Here is a 10,000-nt window from a genome sequence, read left to right on the forward strand (position 1 = left end):
ATTGAAGGGAACTAGACGCCTTGAATTGACCTCGCTTTGAAAGAGGAGTTGACTTCTCTCCTTGTTTCCTAGCCAAGAATAGCACTTCCCGTTCTCAATGCTTCGGGATCTCTTTTTTTACGTATTCAAGGATGCGGCTTGCCTCCGCCCGCTCATCCCCACCGGTTTCCAACTAGCATCCAGTTGGAGGTTCTCCACCATTTGTCCCTGATCCGGTTTGATCGGGACCGGGAGGAAGAAAAAAACCCTCTTCTTTCTCATGGAACTCTAGTACAGATAGCTAACTCCGACAGTAAATTGTCGAGTCTCTTTCTCCAGTCGGTCAATCAAAACGCCGGATCCGTCCAATGGCTTAACGTCCCTCGGTCAAAGAACTACACATCTGTTGAGCTTCCATCCAGAAAGAATAGCTTTTCATCCCACGTACGGATTAAAAGAAAATAGGAGGAGGGAGGCTCTTTTGCATACGCACACGCCATACTAGCGCACAAGCCGCCGGGCACTAGCGCTCACGCCCTAAGGCTTGTGCGCTAGTATGGCAGCAAGTGCCTTAGGGCTTGTGCGCTAGCTAAGGGGCCTTCCTTTGAATTTCTTCTGGGTTGATCCGCCAATCAATGTGTTTGGTCCAGTTGCTTGGACGACAATCTCGGCCGAGTCATTAATAGGGAGGGGCGAGCGAGCGAAGCCTTCAATGTTGGAGACTGAGCTTCCCCCCTTTTGTCGTCTTAGTCGTAGTAGTCGGCATTCTGGTAGGAATGCCTCCTTGGTCGAAGAGCCGGCGCGGCGTATTGGTTAAGTACCCAGAGTCGGGATCAGGTGTCTGATACTGCTGTTAAGGCTGTTCATGCCCTTCTTTTTCTTTTTCTTTCGTGGCCAGGGAAAGGAAGCGGAGGGGAGTTTCGGGAACAAAGCCCCCGGATTTCAAAGTGCAGCCCTATACTATAGTAGAGTCTCTTTTCCCTATCTAAGCTATATCAACATAGCCAACTAGAAAACTCATCCGCTTGTCAATTCTTGGTGTAATACTCACTCGTAAATGATTGGTGTCTGAATTTCTCACTGATCAGGTGTGATCAGTCTCATCCGTGTAAGAATGGGGAATTCCTCTTCCAACTCGTCCCGGAATGGGCGTTATGGCAAAGAAGAAGAAGAAAACTACTGAAGGAATTTGTCCAATAGTAACAAATGGTGCCTCCACAGGTTGACATCCGATCCAACCTAGTAGTAAGCGATCCGCCAAAAGCAACCAAAATATTCCTTGGTGAATCGGGCGAAAACTTGAACTACGCACATACATACTTTTAAAAAAAGGTAAAGCAAACAGAGATATAGAAACTGGTGCTATTGCGGCTACACCTCCCGATTTGTCAGGTATACTGCGAAGAATGGCATAGATCGGTAGGAAATACCATTCCGGCACAATATGAGGCGGGGTGGGCATCGGATTAGCAGGTATATAATTGTCGGGATGCCCCGAAACATTAGGAGCATAAAAAATCCAAATTGAAAAAAAGATAGCAGAAGCTACCCGACCTACTAGATCCTTTACATAAAAATAAGGGTAAGGAGCAATTTTATCCATCTCTGAATGTACACCCAATGGATTATTTGATCCATATTGATGCAATGCGGCCAGATGAAGAAGACTGGCGCCTACTAAAATAAAGGGGAGTAAATGATGGAGACTAAAAAAACGATTTAAGGTGGCATTGTCCACGGAGAAACCACCCCAAAGCCAAGTCACTATGGTATCTCCTACTACAGGTATGGCGCTAGCTAAGCTTGTAATTACTGTAGCTCCCCAAAAGCTCATCTGACCCCAAGGTGGTACGTATCCAGTAAAAGCTGTCACAATCATTAATAGGAAGATTACAACTCCGAGACACCGAACTAATTCCCTAGGACTGCTATAACTCGAATGATATAGACCACGAAAAAGATGAAGGTGAACCACAATGAGAAACATACTTGCCCCATTAGCATGCATATAACGGAGCAACCAGCCCCCTTCAACATCTCTCATAATGTGTTCTACGCTGTTGAAAGCTAGATCCACATGAGGTGTGTGATGCATAGCTAAAAAAACGCCAGTCACTATCTGAATGACTAAACAAATACCAGCTAACGGACCGAACCCCCACCAATAACTAAGATTGCTCGGGGTTGGATAATCTATCAAATGCTGGTTAAGTGTGGAGGATATAGGTTGTTTAAGAAGAGAGAATCGTTGCTTCCTTGGGGTTGGATAATCTATCAAATGCTGGTTAAGTGTGGAGGATATAGGTTTCTTTTGATTTGGATTTTTAAGAAGAGAGAATCGTAGGTTCCTTATAGTCATTTCTCTTTCCTATCGTGACAACTCCTGTCCCCCCCCTTGTTGCCTTGATTGAATTTGGCTTCGCAGCGCCCTTAAAAAAGAGAAAATTCAATTTAGAAATGAATTATCATTTAGAAATTCATCCCATTTCATTTGAGCGAGAGGAAGGAAGAAGCAACTCCGGGTTGGTGTGGTGCAACCCTCGCGTTAGCGCAGCCGTTTGATTGCTGGGCTACGGATTTGTCGGTTGGTTGATTCTTTAATTTACCTCTTGAGAAAAAAAGGCCCTAGGGTCCCGACCAAAAAATGAATAGGAAGCGGGGCGAGGGTCTTTCATTAAGGGGGGAAAAAGGGGTGGGGCTTTGTTCTGGGGGGGCCGCCTTGCGCTGCTTTGGAAAGGAGAGAATTTCAGAAAGTCCGTCTTATTGGACGAGAGAGAGTTAATATGGGGCGTTGGTTCTACCAACGAAACGAAGAACTTATTGGTCTTTATCATTCGGAAGGCTCAGTCCCACACTCTGACTTCAATGGTGGGAACAACCTCCGCACTCCGGCGCTCCAATGAACAACAGTTCTCCGCCTTACTCTATTTAGAATAGTGGTCGATCCAGCTGAAGTGAGCGCTCAAAGCGAGACTCAGCAAACTGAACTACTACTGCGCGCTAGCGCGCGCAGTAGTTTTTCAGCTTCGCTTTGAGCAAGCGCGAAAGCCAGCGAGCGAAGCGCTCAAAGCGAAGCGAGCCAGAAAGCGCACACTTCGCACACGCCCGCGTAAGCTAGCGCACAAGCCCTAAGGCTTGTGCGCTAGCCTTCTTGCTTGGGGGCAAAATATGGCCTTGGGGCAGCAAGTGCCCCCATTACGTAGGCTTTGAGCGAGCGCATCCGCGCTCCGCTCACTGGAGTGACATTCATAACTTTATGTTATGTTCACGCGGTGATATTCTATCTTTCCAAGAGTACGACCCTGTACGTAGTCTATGTCTGTGGAGGCAGGTGCGGTAGATAGGTCCGATTCCCGTCCCGTTAGCATCTCCGATCCGAGATAAGGGATTACTCCGTTAGGTCTTTTCGGTCCGGAGCCGGCCGGGACCTACTTACCTTGCTTGTGGACCAGCTGCAGAGCTAACCTTTGTTCTATTGGTTTGGGCTACCAAGACGATTTCTTTATGCCCATCAAAGGACCTCGAGATGCTAATCCACGAAAAACGATACGAGAAATGCGAAAGAACTTATATACGGAACGAGGGCGACCAGTGGAAATACATCGGTTTCTTACTCGTGCAAAGGAACTCTTTCTTGGCAACTTGGACAACTTATAACGATGTTTGTCCCGCATATCACTAGGAAGATCGGGATCTTTACAAAAGGCTTTATAAAGCTTTCGTCTCAATTCATATTTAGCCGCGAGCAATCGTAGTTTGTGATCTCGTATATTTTGCTTCTCCGACATCTTACTGATAATCCCCCTAATCTTTTTGCAAAAAGCCGCTCCACGGTGGTAAAGTCTCATCTTGTGTGTTGGCCGAAGTGACAATAGTAACATTGAACCCTCGAATATGCTCGAAGATCTCGAAATGATCTTCAAGTTCCGGGGATAATTCGCAAAACTGAGTTTCCATCGAGAATTGAATGGGGTTTTCCCGTATTTCGACCGGCGAATCTAACAGAGACATTACTGTCGAGATTCTTACCGAAAAATTAGACATTCCATGCCCTCGGAGAGTGCTTTGTCGTGCTAGGTCACTGACATATCCTTTTTTGTCTTTATCGGACCCCAAGAATTGATTGGAGCGAAATGACTTTCCTATCGAACCCCTTTGTGTCTGTATGAATCTCTGACCGCGCGGAATCTCCATAGCCAATTTTCCATTTTGTATTCTTTTTTCAGAGGGTACCTTTGGTACTACTCTTATTTCACACGATCCAGGAACTTCCATAACGTTGGCGTGATTCGGTTTGAGCAACGGATCCTGACGTGATACATCTTCGTAATGAAAATTGAGTGGAAACATGAGTTGGCTTTTCTTTACCGGTTGAGATAGAATGAGCACTGTGAACTATCTGCTTCAAAAAGATAGTGGATCGAACTAATCCTTGACTGCAACGAAACATATCGGACTTGCGTTGCGGAAGGAACGGCTAATCATCTATGCAATTTTTTGAGAATGACATTCTAATTAGGGTTGGTGTGGCCCCTCCCACTCATCCGGCATGGGAGAATAACATCTTTTGAAGACTAATTCTTTCGCATCAATAAAACTGCCCTTCCATATAGATCGTCGTGGCATGAACTAATTTCTGCGTTTCCCCACTCCCACTACTGCCCGAAATCCTGCTTTGGTGGGCTTCCCCCAAGGTGACACCGAAGGTCTACCTCCTTTCGTGCGCCCCTCACCTCCTCCATGAGGATGATCCACTGGATTCATTGCAACACCACGAACAATGGGGCGTCTGCCTAACCACCGGCTTTGTCCTGCTTTTCTAAGCTTACGTGCACCATGGTTGGGATTGGAAACTATACCAATAGTAGCTCGGCATCGGGAATCAATGAGTTTTTCAACACCCGAAGGTAGCCGCACAAGACATTGTGGTGCTGGTTCCTTCATTATTTTAGCAAAAGTTCCTGCGGCTCGAGCCAGCTTTGCGCCTTGACCTGGATTACATTCAATATCATGTACCCATGTTCCTATACGTATATCGGCTAATGGTATGCAATTTCCTACTTGAGAATTTAGATCAAGTATATCGTATCTATAAGCAGGGGGGCGTGGCCAAGAAGCAGCCAGCTGACTGCCCCCTTCAACCCGGCCTTTATTCGCTGTGCGAACAAGGTCTTGGAACCGAAGGTATGTATGGGCATTCTGGGCAGGTCGCAAGAAGCCGCTGGTCGAAGGTTTGGACCAATCGCAATTCATCACCATCTTGCCCGCTTCCAATTGATGACTGGCTAATATATAAGTGTTGACCTAAGCCCCTGTGCTGGGGCTCGGCTCCCGAACCGTACGTGAGCTGCCTCGTACGGCTCTTCCTAAGAACTTGAAGCCAGCAATCAAACTCAAGCGCGTTAGCGCAACGCGCGCGCAGCGCGGGTTGGTGTGGCAAATAGGGCCGTTGCTTCTTCCCTCTCTATAAATTATATATAAGACAAGACAAAAAAGACTTTTGAAAAAAGCCTTCGCCCTCCTATTCAACGGGGCTATTAGAGAAGCTGCTTCGTTCCTCTCCTGATAGTCGAGTAGCTTTGCTTCCTTTCCTTCTTTGCTCAGTCAAGCTTCCTTGTTCCTTAGTGTAGTCTCGGTCCATAGTTTAAGACTGCGTTCCTGAGCCTAGTCTATATCCACAGCTGACGTGACTCCGTACCGACGCCTTTCCCTTTGTAGACGGCTAAGTGACTCTGTAACCGACGCTTTTCCCCTTTGTAGAACAGCTAAGCTAAGCCAGTTCCTTAGTTTCACTTACCTTCAACCAACTAAGCTATTTCATAAGCAACATCTCACTTTATTCGACACAGTTCTTCCATAACCTTAGCCTCGGCTCGGCTAAGTGACTTCGTAACCTTAACGTACTTTTCTTTCGTACTTTCTCAGGTCTAACCTTCGCCGGGCTTTCGGCCCTTCGCCTATAGGCTAGGCTTGGCTTCGCTATCGCTCATGACTTGGTATAGGGATCTCTCCGTGTAGTCGTCGGCCTTCCCACCTTCATGCCTCTGTAGTCGTAGTCTTGTAGTCGGCATTCCCAGAATGCCTATTCTATTTATATATATAGTGGTCGCCCTTTCGAATGCCTCCTTCCTGACTTTTCTGAGAAGCCCTTTACAACTATAAAATAAAGGACAGGGGGCTGTTCACCTTTTGAAACTTAGCTACTTAAGTACTACTCAATACTAAAGTCAAGGCGAACGGCATTCTGTTGTACAGCTACTTAATAGTACTACTACTGTCGTAGTACTTAAGTACCAAGGAAACCGTTAGGTTGACTTTGTTTGAATAAACGCCGCCTATTAGTTATTAGTTAGTTTACATTACAAAGTCAACCAAGCCTAACCAAACCGTCATGGTCACGACATGTTTGTTGATATTGATTGAGGAGTTTGATGGAGTTTAGCTTACTTCATCCATAAACCTAGAAAGTCACCGTCACTGGTACTTTGACTCTACTCGTAGGTATCGGTGGGGCTTGCGTAATGTAGTTGTAGTAGAGGCTGCATTGAAGTAGCGCCTTGATTTTAAGATCTACTGAAGTACCAAAGGCGAAAGGGGCTCCCAGGCCGGGACGTCTGGCAGAAGAATGCTTGGCCTCCTGCGCAGGAAGCGACACCCGAAGGGAGTGAGCGGAGCGCGGATGCGCTCGCTGCAGCAGCGAGCGCACAAGCCCGCGGGCACTTGCAGCCCACGGCCAGCAGTGCCCCCTATGGCCGTGGGCTGCAAGTGCCCGCGGGCTGCAGAGGTCGTTGGCTGCAAGTGCCCGCGGGCTTGTGCGCTTTATGGCCGCGATTGTAGGCTTGAGGCTTTCTACCTGATAGCAAGAGTAGCCAAAGGAAAGGGCCCCTTTACACAATAGGGTGCTTTCTACCTTTAAGCAATAGTGGCACCCGCGCTTCGCTCGCTGGCGTGAGCGCTGGCTGTGCGAAGCCGACCACTACATAAGCCGCTGGCGGAGAAAGCTCTTCGAGCTTCCCTTCATTCGTTGCAAAGCCAAGGTCCCAGGTCTCCGAGTCTGCCCGCGCTTTATCGAAGAATCCATCACCCATTGGAAGACGGCCTGGCAGGCCTTCCCTTTCCGCCTGAGCTTCATGGGCGTTGCCCCGTTCCTCAATCAGATGTTTGGATGTGAGCTATACTCCGCGAGGAGCCACACGGGCGTATGGCCTTGCCTTGCCATTTGACCTCTCTTCCCGTGTGACTAGGAATGCTCAGTGACAACCTCTCAATTGTCACTGCCTGGCCTCTCTTGCTACCACGGTAGCACCTAGTGTGGTCAGCACCAATCGTGTTCGGGCAACGAAGCTTACACTCATTCACATTGGTTCATCCTGCTATGCCCCGGGCCTTTTGCTCTTCTAACGTCAAAGGTGGCCGGCCATTCGTCAAGGCCCAGGAATCCGCTGGACATCTCAGCGGCGGGATTGGATACCCGCATCCGATCGAAGTTCCATTTGACTGCCCCCTAACATAATAAAAGGAGAGCTCTTTCTAGGTGGGTCGCTTCGCGAAAGACATTGCTTAGGACCAACGGGTCACACGACAGGTGCACGATCGACTTTGCACGCTCCATCCTTCGGCCCTTCGCCTATCGGCTTGGCAGGCAAGCTACCGAAGCGACTAGCTTCTACCGGAAGCAAAGCTTTGTAGAGGCTTATAGAGGCATGAAGGTAGGAAGGCCGACCACTACATAAAGCGTAAGCAAGCACTTGGCTTGGGAGCAAGCTACCTTGATCAGCCTTCGGCTTCGATTCGTTATGCTCAGCAGCTCCAACAAGCCCTAAAGTTTCTTGCCGCCTCAAACTCTGCCAAGAAAGCGCTGCTTGACGTTTGATCCTATGTGCCCAGAGAACGCAATGCGTTCTCCACTTTCGGACCTCGAAAAGAGAGAACGTGTTTTTTCCTTTGAGTTTCTCTCTCATTCGCGGAGCGAAGAAAGCGGGCTTTGCCCCAGCTACCGCTACCCTTGGGAAACAAAAAGAGCTACCGAAGGAAAGGGATGCAGTCCCTCCCTTGGCCTTTGGAGAGGAGAGGGCAGAGAAGAAAACGTCCAAAGCGCAAGTTTTTTTGCTTCCTGCGCTGGCTTGGCTCTTCGGAGGCATGAAGGTAGGAAGGCCGACCACTACATAAGCCGCCATCAGTCCAGGAGAGAAGCAAGCTACCTTTCTTTGATCCACTTTCCCGGGCAGGGAAGAGAACGAAAATAGGCCGCAGATGGTGGCCGTGGTAGGTTCGAGGATCTGACGCGGCGGAGCGAACTCTTCTATCGTGTTGCATTTCCTCTGTCGGCGTTGCAGCACCCCCTCGATCCATCGTACTGGAGCGATCCGAGAAGAACGATTAGGGTCATATTCGATCCTTTCTACAATGCCCATAGACGAAGTGCTTCGTTTCAGATCAATTCTTCGCAGCAATCGCTTCGATCCACCCCCTCGGTGAAAAACCGTAATACGCCCTGAGGAATTCCTCCCAGCGGACTTCCCTGTACTCAAAGTAAATTGTCTAAGTGCTCTCCCCTTTAGGCTTTGTATCATTGTGTATCTCGTAATCATTCGATTCCGTCCGAATTAGATTCGCTCCTCCTACTCCTCCTTCTCCTCCAAGATCGTCGTTGGTCCTTCTTTCACACATCCTATGCGGGCCTCCGCTGGATTCCTCCTTATCAATGAATGAAGGGGGGAGTATTTAGAGCTTTCTATATGAAGATTCAAAAAGGAAAAGGAAAGAAAGAGAAAATGAAATGTAAATTCATGTTTCTAAATAGAATGAATTTCTTCAATTTAGAAATGTAATTCATTTATGAAAGAAAGAATGAAATGCAAATGAATGAATCAATGATAATGAATTGAAGAAATTCTAATGAAAGAAAGAAGACTATTTGGACATCCTTGTAAATGAATGTTGAATTTCTTGAGCTTAGAAAAGAATTCAATGTAATTCATTGTCATTTCATTCTTTCTTTCATTTTCTCTTACTGAATAATCTGATTATTCTGAATGAGGAAGAGCTCTTAATGTGGTATCACTTTACCGCCATCTGAAATGCGCGAAACTTCGATTGGTGGAAGCCAGTCCATGAAGATTCTCCCTTTTCTTACGTGCAATTCCCCTCTTTCGGTAAGCATCCAGTATCTCAGCAAATAAACATTTCTCTAAGCTTATCCTGTAGCTTATACGTCGTTTGAAAGCTGCTCCAAGGATCCAACGAATAGCTAAGGTTTGTTGACGATCCCTGGCTACAATCCCAGGGACATCATAAATAGTACCTGCGACTCCTACTTTTTCCACTTCGCATATGGGCTTTATATTCTCTACGGCGTCAACCATAAGTTTGATTACATCGCGTTCAGTTCGAGCTGGGCGATGAAAAGTTTGATAAACAATAGCACGAACTCTCGTTTTTTTACCATCGATCATGCGAAAGTTGACCAACTTCTTGATCAATTGTTTTTGCTCACCATCCAAGCCCCCCATATAGCTGAGAATTTCCGAGCAATTGGAAGCCGCTTTCGATGACGAGGCCGAGAAATTGATATTACGCGATCGTGACTGTCCATCTTTATCAGCCAACTCCCCTCTTTCCTTCCATAACTGATCATAGTACGAATGGATGACTGACCCCCGTCTTGGGCTGCAGTAAGTAGATCGAGAGGTCGTTCCGCCCCTCGACGAACCGAGAGTCCGGCCTTCTTCAGTCCGGGACTGTCAATAACAACTCCATCAGCAAAAGAAAAAATCTAATTTGTTATTTAAATTCTTTTCTTATTATTATATAATTTAAATTAATATTAATATTTATTGATTCCAGCCTTGCAAACCGAATTCATGACTCAACTCAAGGCTTTCGGCCCTCCTACACCTTTCTTTCAGTAGCTTGAAGGGCAACTATAGAAGCGAAGCTCTCAGTGTTTGTTCATAACAAAAAAGTGGAAGGGCCACTATTTTGCTATTAGTGGGCTTGTTTGTTCAACTACTATTGATAT

At 47.0% G+C, this 10,000-nt stretch overlaps 1 pseudogene; it reads right to left on the bottom strand.

Annotated features, from left to right (window-relative positions):
• Positions 1–5,271: 5,271 nt before the first annotated feature.
• LOC137961729 (large ribosomal subunit protein uL2mz, N-terminal part-like) lies at positions 5,272–8,570 on the bottom strand (annotated as a pseudogene).
• Positions 8,571–10,000: the final 1,430 nt, after the last annotated feature.

The sequence above is a fragment of the Aristolochia californica genome, unplaced genomic scaffold, assembly GCF_029961685.1.
Source record: "Aristolochia californica isolate CCGP_79_NKW_82.1479 unplaced genomic scaffold, dmAriCali1.0.hap1 SCAF_380, whole genome shotgun sequence".
Classification (NCBI taxonomy): domain Eukaryota; kingdom Viridiplantae; phylum Streptophyta; class Magnoliopsida; order Piperales; family Aristolochiaceae; genus Aristolochia; species Aristolochia californica.